The following is an 18191-nucleotide window of genomic DNA, read 5'->3' as shown; positions in this document are numbered from 1 at the left end:
CTCTTCATTAAACAGCCTTACGACTGTCTTATGGTTCGAAACATACAGCCGAATTAATCCAATTTATATTTGACCGCTTGACAACTTTGCACAAATGCGTCGTGGCCCAAGGAGCCACACACTAACCTCTCTGTCTGTGTGCTCAAACTTTAGAGACGTAAATCGTAGTCAGTCCTGACAACGGCGGCACACATTCGACAGCCATGACAGACACTTCCTCGCACACGCACTCCGACATACGACGGCAGCCAAAACATAACAAAATAGACAACACACAAACATGATGTGTTTTTTTTTTTTCTTCCCCTCACACATGGGAAGTTTTAACCATGCGAGGTGAAAAGGATCAAGCATGTTACAGTAGAAAGCTGAAAGCTAGTATGGCAGTGTTACTTAGCGTTTTGTGCGTTTTTAGAATGGAAAAATCCCAAACTATTATAACCCTGCTGTTTTAAATAAGTATGGTATGCACCTTGTTAATTATAAAACAAATAAAACTGAAGTGTACCAAAGCAAAGCATTTGATGAGTACTGCAATGCTTTCAGTCAGTGTACCTCAAACAGTGGTCTGCAGACCACAAATGGTCCTGAAGAAACCCCAAATGCTCCATGAATAACATTGCGGTGGAATATTGATAATAATAATAGAATAAATAACAATAAAAAAAAACAATCTTTCAGCCAAATAAAATTAAAAAAAACAACAACTACAGAACCATTATGAGTTTTCGGGGGTCTATTAAATACTGTTGGAGTACGTAGTAAGCATTTATTATTTTGGGATATTTTGACGACAATCTATGTCTACTGTATATCCATGACTTTAGTCTATGGTCCATTGACTAACGCAATGTTGTGCAACAATAACGTTAACATTTAAAATCAGATAGCAAGTATAACATTAGGTAAACTGATGTTTGCATTTATTCATTCATTTTCTTAATCCCTGTGTTTATTTGTGAGCAGCAGTGGAGGCGGTGTTGGTAGGTGGTGATCTTTGCTTCAGGGCAGAGGGAATTAACCGCGGAATGACTCACAGCTCGTACTGCTACACAGGTCGCTGACCAGCCATATCGGCCAGGAAGTTTGCCCTCATCCAAATAAACCCTTTGAAACAACTCAATCGTCGCTACTCACTCCTACTGCAGTCTCCCACGGGGACTGAGTCACCCTTGCAATTGTCTACCTGTAGAGCAGGGCTGTCGCTGTCCTGCCTGTTTTCCATCTCTCCCTGCTGCAACACACCTGTTTCAAATGATCAGCTCATCAGCAAGTTCTGCAGGAGCCTGATCCTGATCCGATCGTTTGAATCAGGTGTGTTGGACGAGGAAACCTCTAAAACATGCAGGAGGGCGGCCCCCGAGGACTGGAGTTTGACACCCCTGCTTGTAGAGCATCTGACATTTGAGGTAGTTGATTTAAATGCTACTGCTGACTCATTCATAGTTATTTATTTATTTATTTTTCCAACCGTCCTTCAACTGACGCTTCGATGTCTCTGTGCTTCATTTAAAATATTTTCCTCGCCTCGATTGTTAATCCTCCTTGCAGATAGAGAGACTTCCTGTTCACCTTCAACTTATTCCAGTAGTAAGATAAAATATTAAAATTGTCACGCCGATACAAAGATGGAAATTGCTAGTAAAAAAAGAAAACCTCTTAATTGTAATGCGTACTTGTGGCCTATTAGGCCACATTAGGCCTATTAAGATGGTTGGCTTGTTAGCCAGTTTGCTGCCAGATGATTTGAGCTAGCCCACTGGCTTGATAGTTCACCCAATTGCTTATCTTACTCGCTAGTTACCTTGATAGACATTCAACTGCCATGTCATGTGTTTTTTTTAACCGCAGAATGTATAAAGTACAATAGTCCAGTGGTTTGCCTGATAGTTGATCACGTCATTAGCTATTTTGCGTGCTAGCCACGTAACTGCTCGGACATTTGTTGGTCTGCTACAAATCCTTTTAGCAAGTGTTTTAGCTCGCTCATTAGCTATATGATTTGTCAGTTACACTGGAAGGACATTTGTTGCTTGGCAGCAGAGCAGCAGTAACGAAATACTATTGCGTTTTATTGCAAAACTTTTGTATTTTAACTTAAGACGTTTTCATTTTTTATAAACTAATTATTGCAAAATCACGCAAGGTTATTTTAAGATGGAAAAAAAGACTTCCACTTCTGGGTCGTTTCAGTGTATACGCTGGTAGAGATTTTTACGCTCTAAAGATGTCCCACACAAGGACATACTTCGCAAGCAAAGGGTTAAGGTACTAAATGTGAACAGGAAACTAGGATTACATACACAAGACAAGGCTGGTCGTTTTTCCTGTCAGTGAGGTGAAATGGCTGACTCCTGTGGTATTATCCATGGTATTACATGTGTTGAACCACTAGAGGGCAGAATATGCATGTGCAATGTGACTACTGGTAAGCACATGAAAAGTGTTGTGCAGGCAATTAATGAAGGCGGCTCCATAGAAGAGAACATGCAGTGACTGAATATTTATTTGCATTAGCTTTAGCAAATCTAAAGCTACGTACTCCTCCGGCAGCGGACAGTCAAGCGACATGCTGGCTCTGACGCTGGGTCTCATCGCTTGTTGTACTAGTAGAACTCGCACTGTATCTCCTGCACAGTTGGATGACTAGTGTTATGAGGCAATTGTTGTCGTTTGCCCATTTCACCGAGTCGGTTGAGATGAACTTTGGCTGCCTTTTTGCTGTCTTTTTTAAAACTTGTCGCCCTACCCGTCCTTCGTCCCAAAAATGGACGTCTGTCCGGGACGGAGGGACGAACCCATTATCGATCATTTTGATGCATCGTTAGTTTTCGACTTCCTCGGTCAGGTGCTCTCGCAACCCTCCCACCAAACACCGAATGAGTAAGAAAAATGACCAAATCCATTGCAGAGTACATTGCATCGGATTTGCGCCCGAATCGGTTGTGGAAGGAAGGGGCTTTCGCAGCCCCGTTGCACAGTGACGCTGTATATAAAATTCCCGCAGAGCATGTAGATGACTTCTTTTCTCACACAAAAACCTAGAATATGCACACCTTCTGCAAGATTAACAGTTTAAAGTCTGTTATTTATTGTTACAAAATATGCAGCTTTATATTTTGAATAATGAAGCTGTTCCTTTTGATGGCAATTTCTCAAGGCTTAATGTTAGTGTTAATTACACCACTCACAGTAAGCTGTGGAATGAGCTCGAACTTTTATTGCTCTTAACAGAGGAAACACACAGTACAGTACTTCTACCAGCCATATCGCTACAGGGCCGCGCGCCTTCTTCAGTAGTCTCGTCCTCTTTTGTTTTGTCCGCCCAGGGACATTCTTGCTCTCTGGTTCACTTCGCCAACAGTCATTTTTCACACAATGTTCAACACTGACCTCTGCTGTAATGCACAATATCACGTCCAACATAAACTACATGTGAAATAAAGGTCACCAATTGAAATATCATCCATCCATCCATTATCTAAACCGCTTTATCCTCACGAGGTTCGCGGGGGTGCTGTCTTCGGGCAGTAGGCGGGGTACACCCTGAACTGGTTGCCAGCCAATCGCAGGGCAAATTGCAATATCATTTAAAAGAAAATATACTACACCGGGTGCTACATTAGGTTAAATAAAAGCAGCGTTCATTGCTAAGTTACACAGTAATGTCAATCAGACGATGAATTATGCACTATTAAAATACAGGTTACGCTAAATAAGCTTAATTTTAAATATGTTTTGAGAATTTTTTTGTTATGGGAGAAGTTACAGACATTTGTTACAACAAATGCCACTGGCACTTTTTGAAATTTGTGTTGACACACGTAAACAAGGTTGCCTTGCTACTTTATTAAAAGTCAAAGAGTGAACTATAAATCCTTACTCTTCCTTGAGTTATGCAATTTTTAAAAAAAAAAAAGGTACCTGTGTTTTAGATTACCTATAAAATGTAAGCCATTGTAGTGATGCATCGGAATCGAATCGTGGGCCTCTGAATCTGAATCGGATCGAATCGTGAGGTACCTATAAATTCCCACCCCTAGTGTTTACTGTTTGACCAGCTCTTGGTTAGAAAATCCAAAACTTGTCAAGTCATGTTTTTCAAGTCTAAGTCTAGTCTTTTACAAGTTTTAGTCAAGCCAAGTCCCAAATTGTGTTGATTTATTGTATGCCAGACTCTGGTCAAGTCATGTGGCTCTAGTCCCCCACCTCTCCCAGTTAGCTTGCGAGTCATTTAGGAGCCAGGTCTGACGGGTGTGTGGCTTATCGATCACCACCGCGGTTGCGAGTGCTCGTTAATCATTACCTCATCTGTCAAAGGGGACAATCAGGACTCGTCCACATTTGTCACCCTAATCCAGCACGCCGGAATGAAAGTAGTGCTTGCCGGCCAGACTCTGAAGCTTGCTTCACTAATCCAGAATAAACTGACAGCGTCAGCCTAGAGCGGAGGTGAGCGTCAAAGTGTGTGCATGTGTGTGTCTGTCTGTGTGTACAGTACCTGCCACTAAGAAATGCTGGTACTCGATTTGTTATTCCACTGGCAGATAACAAACGATTGGAGAATAATTAACGCACAACTTGTTGAGAGTATACGTGTGTGTGTGTGTGTGTGTGTGTGTGTGTGTGCGTGTGTATGTGTGCGTGTGTGTCTGTATCGCGTATTTGAGCACAATTTGTGAAATCATGAAATGTACTGAGATAGAACGTAGGTGAAAAGCTGTGACTGAGATTCAACAACACGCATGAACTTTGTGTTGTGTTTAATTGCATTGTGTTTATTTAGATTTTGTCATTTGACCGTTTGCTTATGTTTTCATTTATCCTGTCTTTGTGTCTCGATTTTATCTTAATTTTAATTTTTTTCATTTGATTTGTTTCGTTATGTCTGTAAATCACAATATTTCTATATTACATACTGTAGGTGTTTAAATGTTGACGAAAGTGCATCAACCTAATATGAAGCCAAGGCTATTGTTGGAATGTTTTGTACGTCTGAAGTCCATAAGCCCAATTAGCAATTTACAAAACAACCACTTACTCAATGCGTGTTCGTTTTATCTTTCAAGAAGGTATCCAATATAAATAACCACTCACACAAATCGATTGAATTTTCTCGTCAGTTTTGTTTACCATCTCTGAAGTTCAGGAATCATACAATGATCAGATCTGGGCAGCTTTTCCATCCTCGCGAATGCTCTCACCCAATATGGGCGAGGGCAGAAAAGGGGCGCGGTCTAACATGCAGCCCTCACATTTATACTGTCTTCAAAATCTAAACATAATGTGAGTTGGTCTCTTCCCTGGCTGGCCCTGCCTATGGGGCTGATCTTCCCCAGCTGGTCCCGTGCTCAGGTCAGGGCACGCTGACTTTGAACTGATTATGTGATGTGTAACTCCCAATTTGGTTTTTGGTTAACCTGTTGGCTAATATAAAGCCATTCTTATCGATTCAGATCCTTCACTATCTTCTCAGATTGTTGATTTTACAAAATTTGCAAAGATAAAAAAAAAAAGAAAAAGAATCATGTTAATATGGGGTGTTGTTTGTAGAATTTTGAAGAAAAAATGCTGAACATAACAAAATGAAAAAAATGAAGCATGGAACACTTTACTGGTGCATTGTATATTTAAAATGATATTGTTGTTAGAAGACTACAAATGTGCTCCGACTCTTGTTTACTGTGCGTTAGACAGCGGCAGCAATAAGACGCCCGTCAGCCGATGATTGATGATTCTTTTAAATATTTACAGTATTTGCGTATGTGTGTGTGTGTGTGCGATATCCCGTTGAGTAATGTGTGCGATGGCTGGAACTATTTCCAGTGTAGAATCGTTTAATGCTTCACTGCCGATGTCGTCTCGGATGCAGGTTGGGAAATAAATGTATTTCTAAAAGAATGGAAAAAAAAAAGGGATTTTGGTGCTTAATCAGAAATCACTGCTGGAGGCTGGATTCACTTTAACGCAGAGAGTCAGCAAGCTTGCCGCATCAGAGCCACGATGAACCTTTTTTGCACAACACAGCTAAGGCACATGGTGACACGAGATCCAGCGTCTGGTGTGATGTATAAAATATTTGCCAGACAGCGACAATTCCTTTCATCACAGCAGAATGGGATAAGTAAGTGACAGGCATTACATTTCACACTCCTGTCCCACCTCTGTTTCAGTCATAGGATTACCAAAAGCATGAAATTGCCGGGTTGAGTTCGTGCCCCTATTTCCTGCCATTCTTATTCATAGAGAAGAGCGACACAGGGGGCGCGCTTGGTTGGGGGATGCCTTATCTTTATGTAACCTGTCCAATTAACATTGTTTTAATTTCCTTCCTTTCTTACTGTCAAGTTCATTTGAGGACATTTTTTGCGTATGTTTCTTATTTCTGAGCCAAAAAGTTGGCCTTGAATGCAACACAAAGCTCACGAGGTCACTTAAGTAGCTCATTGATAATCCTCCGTACCATCAAATGGCAGTACAGTTTAGCGGTACCGAGCCCTGCAGCAAATAGTAATTGACACCTCATTAAATGATTATAGTTACCTATATTAAGCTTAAACCATAGTTACACCACTAACGATGATACCAAAGTAGTTTGATATATCATACTCGGTGAAAACTCTCCGTTATTCCACTATCAAGCCAGGCTAAACTTAGCTCCTGTGCGACACGCTTGTCCCTCAGTCAAAATGTATTACTTGAACATACTTCCTCAACACCAATTCCTGTACATTACTACTTTCCTTTTTAGAATGGCTTTGGTGACATCTTGAGTGTTTCATTAAGAGCACAAACACATGAATGGTGGAGTATTCCAGTGCATATCTGGGAACACAAAAAATGCCACAAAGAGGTGAATTCATGAATCGTGAACTGCAAATAGGTGAGAAGGGTTCACTGTAGTGTTTTTGGTTGTGCATATCAATAATACATTCCAGCATCTCAAAGATGCAATGGATGCTATCCACTTGCTATTTTTGCCCCTTTCCTCCGGGGACTTGCATCTTCCAGCCGACTCCTGTCATTCACTCCGGATGTTTTCCCCTATTCTTGATGTCGTGTGGTTGGCACTGACACTTTGACGTGAAGTGGTCCTAGCGGAATTACAACCGAAGGTCACGGTGGCAGTCCTCTCAGACGGAACATTCAGCATTCCTTGACACAAGACTTGTTTCTCCACAATGACATCTGACACCGAAGCTCCGAGCTAACACCGTTTTCTTGAGCAGCCCGTTTAGGCAGAACATAAGGTGGGATGTATTAATCGTGCCGTCCACTGGTTGTCGCCAAATCCATTACGGAGCCATCTTCTCAGTGGTATTACTGTCAGGTTTCAATATGAGCCTACACTTCGTTCTTCATTTGTCTCTCTGAAGAAAGCCCTTTAGCCCTCGCAGTCTCTGAGGTGTCACGTTTCTCACCCGGCTGGTCCGAGCCACAAGGAGAGCACAGAACTAATTTTAGGCCCAATCCCAGACCCTCTCCCAATGCAGGGCTCACACATACCAAATTTTTACCCATCATAACCGAGACCCTAACATGACACGCAAACAGCCAGCAAGTGTTATTTTACTGCTCTTGTGGTTTGTGGTGTACTCTAGAACGGAGCGTACTGGGACCTAAATTCGGCCTGCGAATATTCGTCGACGGGGCCGGGTGGGTGCGTTTTGGCTGCCTAAATGAGCCGAAACATATTCGTCGACGACACAAAACGCTTTTTTACCGCATTTCTTTCCCCTCCAAAGTAGGTGATTTGGGGGAAACCTGCCCAAGTTTTACTGCTGATTATTAAAAAAATGGAATAAGATGGAAACAAACTTTTTTTTTTGTGTGACGAAAGAACTGTCTTATCTTTCATTTTGTAGTTTGTGTGTTTACATACTCATAAAACACAATATTCTATGAGCCTTGAAAGATCAGTCAGAATGCTCTAAATTGGCTGGTACTCAAGAGGTTCTCTTTCAGACTTCAGGCTTCTAATGACTGCGTTTACATGCAGTCAATAAACCTTTTAAAACTCAAATATTGGTAGTATTCGGGTTTTAAAAAGCCATGTAAATATGCGCAATAATCCAAAGATGCCCTAATTCTGTTTTTTTTTTAATTCGGAATATCATACCTGGGTTACTCCCCTTCCAACACGAATACGCGTGCATGTATACGGCAATCTGAATATTCCGAATGCACGGGACGCCTTGCGCATGCTCAACCGCAAGGAATTTTTGTCTTTGTAGTACAGGAAGTGCTTGTATGCGTGGTGTTTGGCGCGCACTCCACAGGAAATACACATTTAGTGGTAAACGAAACATGGCGAAAGCTAGAGTAAGTACGATGCCACGCTTTTAAAGCGAGGAGGAAACCGTCTGCTTCATTCATTCATTCGTTCGTGTTACGTCAGAGGTCCAACTCGGTGTCGTGCAGTCTGCTTCATTCGTGCGGTGTGTGACATGAATGTGTGTTTTATTGATTGGAAGCAAGTAATAAGCGTAGGTGACGTAAATTGAGTCATGCTGTCCGTGCGGCGCCGTTTCAATTGGGTTATTTAAATGTGGGGAGTAACTCTCTCCGCCCAAGACGCGTAGACGGCTATTTCCGAATGACTCAGAAATCTGAATTTTGACCTTAACCCGAAAATTGCATGCATGTAAACGTAGTCATTGAAAGAGTTAAAAGGAAAAAAAATCTGTATGTCACCTTATCCCATATTATAACATTTTAATGGCTAAATTTAGCTGTTGCGGCTTTAAATCAGGTGCGCTTTGTAGTTCGCAAATAACGGTCATTTTTCCATAACATGGCCCCTTTCACACATAATTAGAGTTATTAATTTCCTTGTCATGCTGCCTACTTTTCAAAACAAACTGAACATGTCAAAACGCTGAGCTCTGGAACCAAATTTAATTTAAGACGCATTCAGTGGAGACTAATAGAACTTTCTATGATGACTCTGTGTAGTCTGTCAGAAGTCTCTGCGGCCATGAAGGCCTCATTGACTCTGCTGCGGAGTGAAAACAGTTAAATGCGGCAGAAGCATCCAAACACGTTTGTGCCGCTCGTCTTCCCCAACGTGATTGCTGTCACAGTTTCATAATGAAGCGTAGCATCTCGTTTGAATACGCCAGCTTTTCCCTCTGATGTTCAAATACACAAGACGACGGTGACCGCTGTCTATGCTCAAATTCAAAACTGGAGCATATAACCAGAGACCTGAAAATGGAATAAAATATATTATATTTGACTTTCTCTGCTTTGTTGTACAACTTTTAACTATTCTATAGCATACATGCCTGGCTAATAAGTACTGCTGCATATATTTGTATCCCTAATGGGGAAACTCATATGTTTATTTTGTAAGTTATGAATGTAGGTGAGTGGAGCTACAAACTGAATTTTTAAGTTAGGGGTCCCTCCTGATGAGATAATTTCATCATCTTTTATGATAGGCAAATATTTTTGGGGCGGATCTGTAAAAACACTGTTACACTAATCCAGCCTTCTGAAAACAGATAATCTTTGATCTAGACATTTTCTTCAGGTGGCTTTTAGGTGTCTTTCAAAACAAAAGTAAACTGTTGCAAAAAAGTGTTGCATTATATCATTTTTTTAAATCCCTTTCCAACCCTTTACAATAGAAATGCTTTATATAAACTGATATTTGTCAACCTCCAAAGTACGATTTTCATCTAAGAAGCCAGTGCAGGATCAAGTTGATTTTTACACTGTGTACACATTGTCTGCAGTCCTATTAGCAAGGTCTTTGATGACACTTGTATAGTTTATTGCGTAGCACCCAGATGATAAAATTGGAGGCGCCAGTGTGTGTTGGGGTGTGTTACATCATGAATGAAGCACTGCTGGCCAGTAAACTAGTCATTTATCACCGGTTGGGGTGCTTCAGGCAGTAGTACAGGCAGCCCATCCTCAATGTCAATGACGGATAGATCCGGTCATTGTCCAAAGCCCTCAAGCCGGCACACAACGAGGAGCTTAAAAAGTGCAAATGGAGTCGGCTCGGGAAAGTATGCGTCACACTTGCCGCCTCATTAACAACATGTAAACATTGATGCAATGTTGGAATTTGCGTAACACCAAAACAAACTTTTACTCGAGACTTCCTGAAATCACAAAGGAAAGGTTCAAAACCTTTTAGAGCCCGAAGCACTAGTGACCAGGTGGTGAAATTGCTGTTTATTATGATGCTTCCGATTAATTAATCACCTTTTTGGGGTGCGTCAACATACCAGAAAACTCAACTATGTTTGCATGTTTGTGCGTCCGGGTGAAATTATATTTATTCTAAGGGTCCCAAACACTCATTAGTGGCTCCTGGAAAGTTGCAAAAATAGCCCACCAGTTTCACCTATCGACATGAAAATGAGTAGCTGAGTCTATCATTAAATAATGCACCAAAAGGTCTCCAGGACCTATGCCTTAAATGGAACAGGAAGTCAGCCATTTTGTTTTGAAGCAGAGGGCAATTATTTGCCTATGATATCTCTTCTGCATATGATATATGCACCTTTGAAGTGATTGCTGTTAGGGCTGAACGATTCTGGAAAATAATGTAATTGCCATTTTATTTCGTAAAAATTGTGATTGCAATATGAGTTGCGATTTTTTTTTTTTCAAGGTCCTTTTTTCATGCATTTTTCAACAAGTAATCTTTATTACAGCATACGATATCAGATCTGTTGCATTATAGAATACTGAGGTAAAGGCAAATGAAGCATTAGTTAATATGAAAGACAGTTTATCGAATGCAATTAGAGGTATAACCTGACTAAATATTTTGGTGTGCAGTTTGGTGAGCGTTCACCACGACAAGATCATTCCGCCACACAGGTGTGGTGTAAATGTAACACTATACTGATACTATATTTGACCCTTGACAACTTTGCACGGATGCATTTTTATTTGTTGTGTACATCGAAGTCAATTTTTAGAATGGTGGCACACATCCAACAGCCATGAAAGACACTTCCTCACACACGCACTCCCCCACATACCACGGCAGCCAAAATGTCAAAATAGACAACACATGTATATGGTGTTTTTTTTTTTTTTTCCCCCCACATGTGGGATTATATTGCACATGCAATTGATCATTCAACCCTAATTGCTGTTTCATGTGTGTTGTTACACTGTTTCGTGTCTACTAATACCTTTATTTCATCGAGTCTTTGAAAGTCGTAGGACCTTTGCGTCTTTGAAGTAGCAAGCATATTAGGCTGAGGCACAGCAGAAAAAGTCGATGGAATGTAAGCAGGGACTGCATGTTAGCTACTTCTGCTGCATGCTTTCTTGGCCACTTCGGAATTGAATGACTGTGAGTGTTGCTTAATCTGTGTATGTTAATGTGATATTTAATTACATTTGGTGATGTTTGCAAGTAAAATATGAACGCAGCAGCGGTGCAAAGTGCTGGTCGGGCATTACCGCTGTTAATTTAGATTGTAATTGCATGTGATGCATTGTGATGGATTCTTTCTTTTCTTTTATCCATTATTCTGTTATTAGTTTAGCTCCAATTCATAGTTGTCAACATGAGGAAATCAATGAAGCAAGGACGCTCATCGCTCATACAAGCAAAACTTGCTTAAAGTCCCTGTAAAGTGAGATCTGATTTGTTCCTAGATTATACATGTTTGAAGATAATTTTGAGAAGACTGAGAGCTCTGTCGGACTGAAATGGGAAAATAACGAATTAATCTGTTGTTTTTCACCATTAAGTTTTACTCAATTTTGTGCATGGGTATAACAGCTACCACTGACACACTTGGGCATCCAGCATGCCTCTCCCAGTATATAAGAGCTTTAGCTGCCCAGTGACAATGTGTTCAATCATTCAAATTTGCCAGTGCTGTTCGCAGCACTCTTTTCTGTGGCGTGTCAAATTTACTAGATAGAAAGGGTCTTCTATATACTGTGGACACCCTGTTAGTTTTGCCTGAGCACGACGTGTGATTTTTGTCTTTTTTTTCCCCCTACACAAACTTTGGCTTTGATTTAGACGTCAGATACACACGGCGAAGCACATTTCGTCTCCTTTAGACAGGACACTTTAGGACACTGTGAAATGTTTTGAATGTGAATGCGCTGTCGACTTGTCGTTTATTAGCATGCCAGGCTGTCAGTCGCCATGCCGACTGCCTCTTTTCCTTCCGAAAAGCTATACACAGACGCGCGCACACACACACGCGTAGACAATATTTAGATGAGGTGTTGCTGGAAGTACTCTAATCTCCATCTGCAACAACATCCCAGCACTGTTTGGAAATATGTATGGCGCTGGACATGAAAGTGGAGGGGCTTATTTAAAGCTAAAGATGGTCTCGTGCAGATGTTACCATGGCAACAAGATGTCCTGAAGCAGTCTCCTGAGGGGCCTGGATTGGTAAGTGGGTGGGGGTAGGTGGGGGTTACTTTTCATCCGTTTTTTTGTTTTTTTTTGGCATCACAATGCAAAGTTGTCACGGCTCAGGCAGCTGTTTTCTGATTGAGCGTTCGTAATACGGACCATCCCGACCCACTCCCTCGCACTCCCAAACCAGACACAAATACAGACATAATCAAGAAAGCTCATCAGCGCTGAAGAATCGGCGTGGTGCTTCTCAGCGGAGCTACAATTAAGTGCCACTTTACAGCCCTAACCCAAAATGATGGGGCTGAAAACAAAAAGAGCATTGGAAACCAAACTAAGCAAAGTGAAATTAAAAACTTTGAAATGAGCAATAAAATAGGTCCCAAGGCAAGAGCACTTTTGATTTCAAGCAATATCTCCTGAAACAAAGTTCAGTGTAACTTATTGGTGCCTCTGTTCCTGCAGTTAACCTGTATTTACTATTGTTATACTGTAAACCAGGGGTCTTCAACTCTACCCCTTAAGGGCCGCTTTCCTGCATGTTTTTAGAGGTTTCCTCCTGCAACACACCTGATTCAAATGATTCGGATCGATATCAGGCCCCTGCAGAACTTTCTGATAAGCTGATCATTTGAATCAGGTGTATTGCATGTGGGAAACTTCTAACACATGCAGGAAAGTGGCCCTCGAGGACCGGAGTTTGAGACCCTTAAAAGACACTTAAAAAAAATCGGTAACAATGTCAAAAATAGGTATCAGATAGAGGTAGGCGATATATATCGTCATCAGTATCATCGTCAATCTTGCTTTCACAATGTGTAATTCTACATTATCAAGTATTAATACTGCCTCGAAAATCATAACGAGTCATTTGACTGCCGTATGTAAGTATGAGGAAATGCTGAAACCCTCATTCGGCAAATCAGTTTTCATTGACGGCAGAAGGAAGTGATAATCATTCGACGAATCAGCGGGCAGGACCCAGTCACGTGACTCTGTCCGCAATGCAGCCACTCTGTTTCAAGTATGGAGGAGTGTCCAGCGGGGAAAAATAGCAAGGCGCAAGTCCACGTCGTCCGTAGTCTGTAAATGGTTTGAGCTTGACAAAACTGACGTCGGTGGGAATAACATTGTTAGTTGTGCCAAAACGGTCACCGTGAAGAGCAATTCTGTTGCACCAGGAGCCATATGGATTACGAGGAAAACTTGGCGACCGCGCAAGCCCGCTAAACAAAATCTTAAACACATACACACTCAGAAAACAGTCGCCGAGTTGAACCAACAAATATGAACGCACGCACGCCCACACACGCCCAGTACTTTAGCGAGCAAGTCAAACGTGACAGCCTGGATGTTCAGTTAACATTCAGTTTACTCGCTTGTAGTCCGCATCATTCATAACTAGCCTGTGTTCCCGAGGCATGTTGCAAAAACTACGGTGGCATATTAGTGCCCAAACATGAATAAAGTCACAAGTCGACATATCACAGCGACGAATGAGTGAGCACTTTTCTGTAAATTGCAGCTTTGTTATTGAACTCTATTCTGAATACGGTGGCCAGTGTATGAAAATGGGTGTTGACGACGTCATTTTTTTCCCTTTCGCTGGGTGACATAAATCACACATCAAATACATTTACCATTCTGATTGCTCTAGTAGTTGGTACACCAGTACTTTCTGCAGCTCAAAATGTCAAATCATTATGGAATAACAGCAGAGACATTTAAATGACGTAAATATTCCCAAAAATCAATGTAAGTCTATCCATAATTCTTTGTTCTTTATTGTTGAATATTGTCCTAGAATATCATTGTTTTGCAGAAGCTGTACTTAGAAATTTAAAAGAGGTGTTGTTCACAAACGCTGTCTATCCACAATTGGTCTGTGAAGCCATTGCAGATTTAAAATATTTTTTGTAGAATACCATCAAATTATCGTTATCGAGTTTTAAAAAAAAATATTGATATATATATATATTTTTTGCCCATATCGCCCACCCCTAGTATCAGATAAGCACTGTGTATTACCACTACCTACCGACAACCTTTAATAATGACTGTATTTGTTTTGATTTCTTCTTCCACCAGCATTGCCGACAATGGGATTACGGTTTAGCAGTTGCTAATACCTGATTTACATTAATGAATTAGAATTAAGAACATAATCCTCTGCCTCTCTTTTTGCTCTGCATCATCCATCCCTCTCAATGTGTAAGCCATGTTTATGTTCCATCGGCTAATTAACAAGGTCGCTTATTCCTGTAGATTTTTCTTTTACTACTGATGTGGATTTACTGTCGCATATTGTTCTGAGCAGCCTGGACAATGTGTGTCTCCTGGAGCTTCCACTTCTGAATGTTTGTGTTGTGCCCGCGGGACTTCTCTTTCTTCACATTTTGTCATTTGTCATCAGCCAGAGCGACGGAGTGTGTGAAGTGTTTACGGCGTGAGACGAGCTTTAACGCCTGTCTGAGTGTTTCCCCTCATTTGTTGTCAAGTCGACTCACACATTAAGTCTCCTCAGATAGATAGATGGAAGATAGTTGGGAAATGATGGTGCCGTGACACCACTATACAAGCAGAGAGTCTAACAAACAATGCCTAACAAAGACTACCTGTCATTGAGAACAGCAAGCATCATGAAGTGCTTCAATGTGGACTCTTCTCATTTCAGTAAGATTTTTATGCTTTACCTTTTTGAACAGGATTATACCTACCTACCTATCTACAGTACATCTTAAGCATGATAACTAATTACCGATCATTACTTTTGTAGCGAGATAGATAGCTAGCTAGATTGGTACGACGTTCGTTCCTACTAAGTGTTTAACCGACTCATTGACCACTTGACTTTACTACTCCGCATCAACATTAAACACTTAATGTTGAGTAATAATCACGTGTTTCACAATTGGCGAAGTGAAAATGTCAAAGCGACAGTCTTCATACGTCTGCGTGAGTCCGAAAGTATTGAAATCTAAATAGCTCGATTGCTAGGACTTTCCTACTAAGTGGAGAACCGACTAGTTCACTACTTGTTAGTTGACTAATCCTTAATCCATTAGCCAATTAATACCACTGTGGAGCAGTGAAAATGTCGGAGTGACTTCATGGTCTGTGTGATTCCAAGACTATTAAATTAAGCCATTTGTGGACAAAGTAGTGGTTAGCCCAGCTAGCTTTAGCTTTTCAGATTTGCTGCTGGTATTTAAGGCTGCAATGCAACCAAAAGACTGGCAATGAGGGCAGCGGCACAAAGTATGGTAAAATTCCATGTTCGGCGCAAAAATGTTAAGTTCAATAAAGCACAGACAACAACCATGTGCCTAATGTAGCTCCCACCCACTTAGGTACCTGTTAAGGACCGTAATCTTCAGATTGCAAATTGTGCATCTTCTAATATAATTCTCGCGTTTCTGAACTTTTCTTTCAGGAAAATGTGAAGTTGCTTTCAGTCACTCATCTGCTTGAGTTGATGAAGAGAATAAAAGGGAATTTGAAATGTGAGCGTTGCGCACTTGAAGGATTTCTCATCACTCATTAATAATGAGAACCACTCCACATTACATCACAAAGTTAGACAAACATGCTTTTCAAGATGTGAGACACAGTGCTCCAATATAGGCTTCTTATTTGGTTTGATGTATTACGGCGCAAACTTCAAAACATAATAAGGAGCGTTAAGGCTGTGAGGTAATACTGTGCATAGTAGGTCATAATTAGTACGTCTTAAACCTCACTTCCAAACATATGCTTTATGTAACCTAAAAGCTTTACAGCACTATTTTCTCAAGAGACCAACAGGTCATGGAGAGAGGCGTTATACGGCTCGTTACGACCATTTTAAAAGCCTCTTGGCTGGTCAATAGGTCTGCTTTACAGACAAAATCTACGTCTACCTTCATTAGGTCATGTCAGTCGTCTGTGGACCTGAGTGGGAGTTAGGAAAGCACTGCCATAGGGAGCACAGGGCCTTCGACTGTTGGGAAGCCTGATGAAATGTTTGGTGTGTGACTTAAAGAGGGAGAGGGAATCTCAACTAGACTGTTGTGGTTGCCCAGAAGACATTTCACCTCTCATCTGAGCAGCCCTCAGTTAATGCAACAGGCTAATTAGTACAGCACTAGCGGTGTTGGTGGGAAATTCAACTATTTATCTCTAACTTTATCCTACATTAGAGGTACACCCTCAAAACCACGAGTGGTATCACTCTTTTGGTATGCTAAATGGCACGTGTGTGCGTGAGTGACCATGTGTGCGTGCTAGCACTCCATGTGAAACCCGATCAAGACTAGCGATGATAGCAGCAGCGATGTGGAGCTGAACCAAACGTGTCAGCACCGTATGCTCACTGGAATTCACTGAAGCACAGGTCGGCTTGGAACTCAGCATGTTGACTCAATGTAGTGTGTGTGTTTGCATACAACATTGCGTCTATTTCCGAGCGTGCCAGCGTGCTCGCAGCACATTTTCATGCTCGGAGGGACAGAGAAGTAGTGAAGCCCCAGAAGTAATCATGCGGACGAATGGTAAAGCATCCAGTAAGGTGCCGGCATCCTGTCAGGGATTATTTATTAGCAGTGGTCTTGGCATGGCAAGTGTGTGTCTGGAGCGATGTTAATGTGCATGCGAAAGTGTGTGTGTCCGTGTGAGTGTGTGTGTGCCCGTGCCCATCTTCAGAGGATATGTTGGGTCTGCGGAAATTCTAATTTTGAGTTCAGAATGTGGACTATTCAGCAAGGCAGCAAAGTTGGATGCTTCACCACTGTGCATTCCAGAATTTTTCAAATATGCAGTCCCTAAACCAGTTTAACTAATTATCATGAAATTTAGTAAGCATGTCTATCATGAGTAGACATACAACAAAAATGCCATACCTGAAATGATACAGGAAGTCAGATGTTTTGGTTTGAAGCTGCAATTGCAGAGCCAGATTTGTTACTCAGAGATGGGATTGTACTCAGTCTGTCTCCCTCTGTTGGTCATTATTTGACTGTTTTTTGGACCACCTGAGACGTAAAATTCCTCGTGTATTTTTACATACTTGGCCGATAAAGATGATTCTAAAGACAGAGTTGTCCAGTTGCGATCTATTCAATGCCCTGAGAAGGAAATGACCTGGATGAATGAGAATCTCCACAAGAATTATCTTTGGGGGCACGTCAGTTAGCCTACTCTTGAATGTTCAAATTGAAGGTTAAAGTTCTCTTTCTGTTGGGACCATGTTTCTCTGATCTGTCACCTTACTTGGCTTTATTGGCTCTACGGGGTTAATTATTATTCCTACTGTACTTGCTCTCAACCAACCAACAAGCACACGTACGCAACATGCGCCGGAATGGGAATGACCTTGTCTCTCTGCATGCCGCCCCGTCTCACTGCACTTCAAATGCATTTCGTGTGGAAAAACCTTTAAATAGACCGGGCCTTTGACTCAAGAACACCCACTACCAGATAGCAGACAGTGTTGTTTTAAGTTGTCTAAAGAAGAACAACAGGACATCAGTTGTGGGAAAAGGTGCATATCCCAATGAGGCCATCTCCTATGGCCAAAGATATTCTGATAAAAATATATATCAGTAATAGGATACCAATTAATGTCAAATGTTTATTTTCGATAAAGGAAATGTGTACCATATTGCTAATTGTAGCCCTACTGTTGGGGTATCAGCCACAGTTTGAAGGTTCCCAACTGTCAAGTGATGGATGTTCTGTGAAGTCATGTGTTTCAGCAGGTGCAGCATTGCTATGTCAGATCATGTGTTGTGCATGTGTGTTAGCATGAGATGGGGTTTGGGCGGTGGCATGGCTACTTTGTTTCACATGTCAG

General features: G+C 41.4%; 1 protein-coding gene across 11 annotated transcripts in view; it reads left to right on the top strand.

Annotated features, from left to right (window-relative positions):
- LOC147148599 (pleckstrin homology domain-containing family A member 7-like) overlaps window positions 1-18191 on the top strand; it is a 105237-nt gene that overhangs the window by 28708 nt on the left and 58338 nt on the right. The window contains exon 1 of one of the 11 annotated variants that reach the window (XM_086027567.1): window positions 4406-4452. The exons of 9 other annotated variants lie outside the window; for them this stretch is intronic. The gene's annotated coding sequence lies outside the window, so the exon portion shown is untranslated. Of the gene's footprint in view, window positions 1-4405; window positions 4453-11235; window positions 11327-18191 lie in introns of those variants that run through there. One more of the 11 variants, XM_086027566.1, reaches the window with a different exon arrangement.

This window comes from Filicampus tigris, chromosome 4 (genome assembly GCF_054856515.1).
Source record: "Filicampus tigris isolate MCC_2025a chromosome 4, RoL_Ftig_1.0, whole genome shotgun sequence".
Taxonomy (NCBI): Eukaryota; Metazoa; Chordata; class Actinopteri; order Syngnathiformes; family Syngnathidae; genus Filicampus; species Filicampus tigris.
This window is presented reverse-complemented; position numbering and strand designations above follow the sequence as displayed.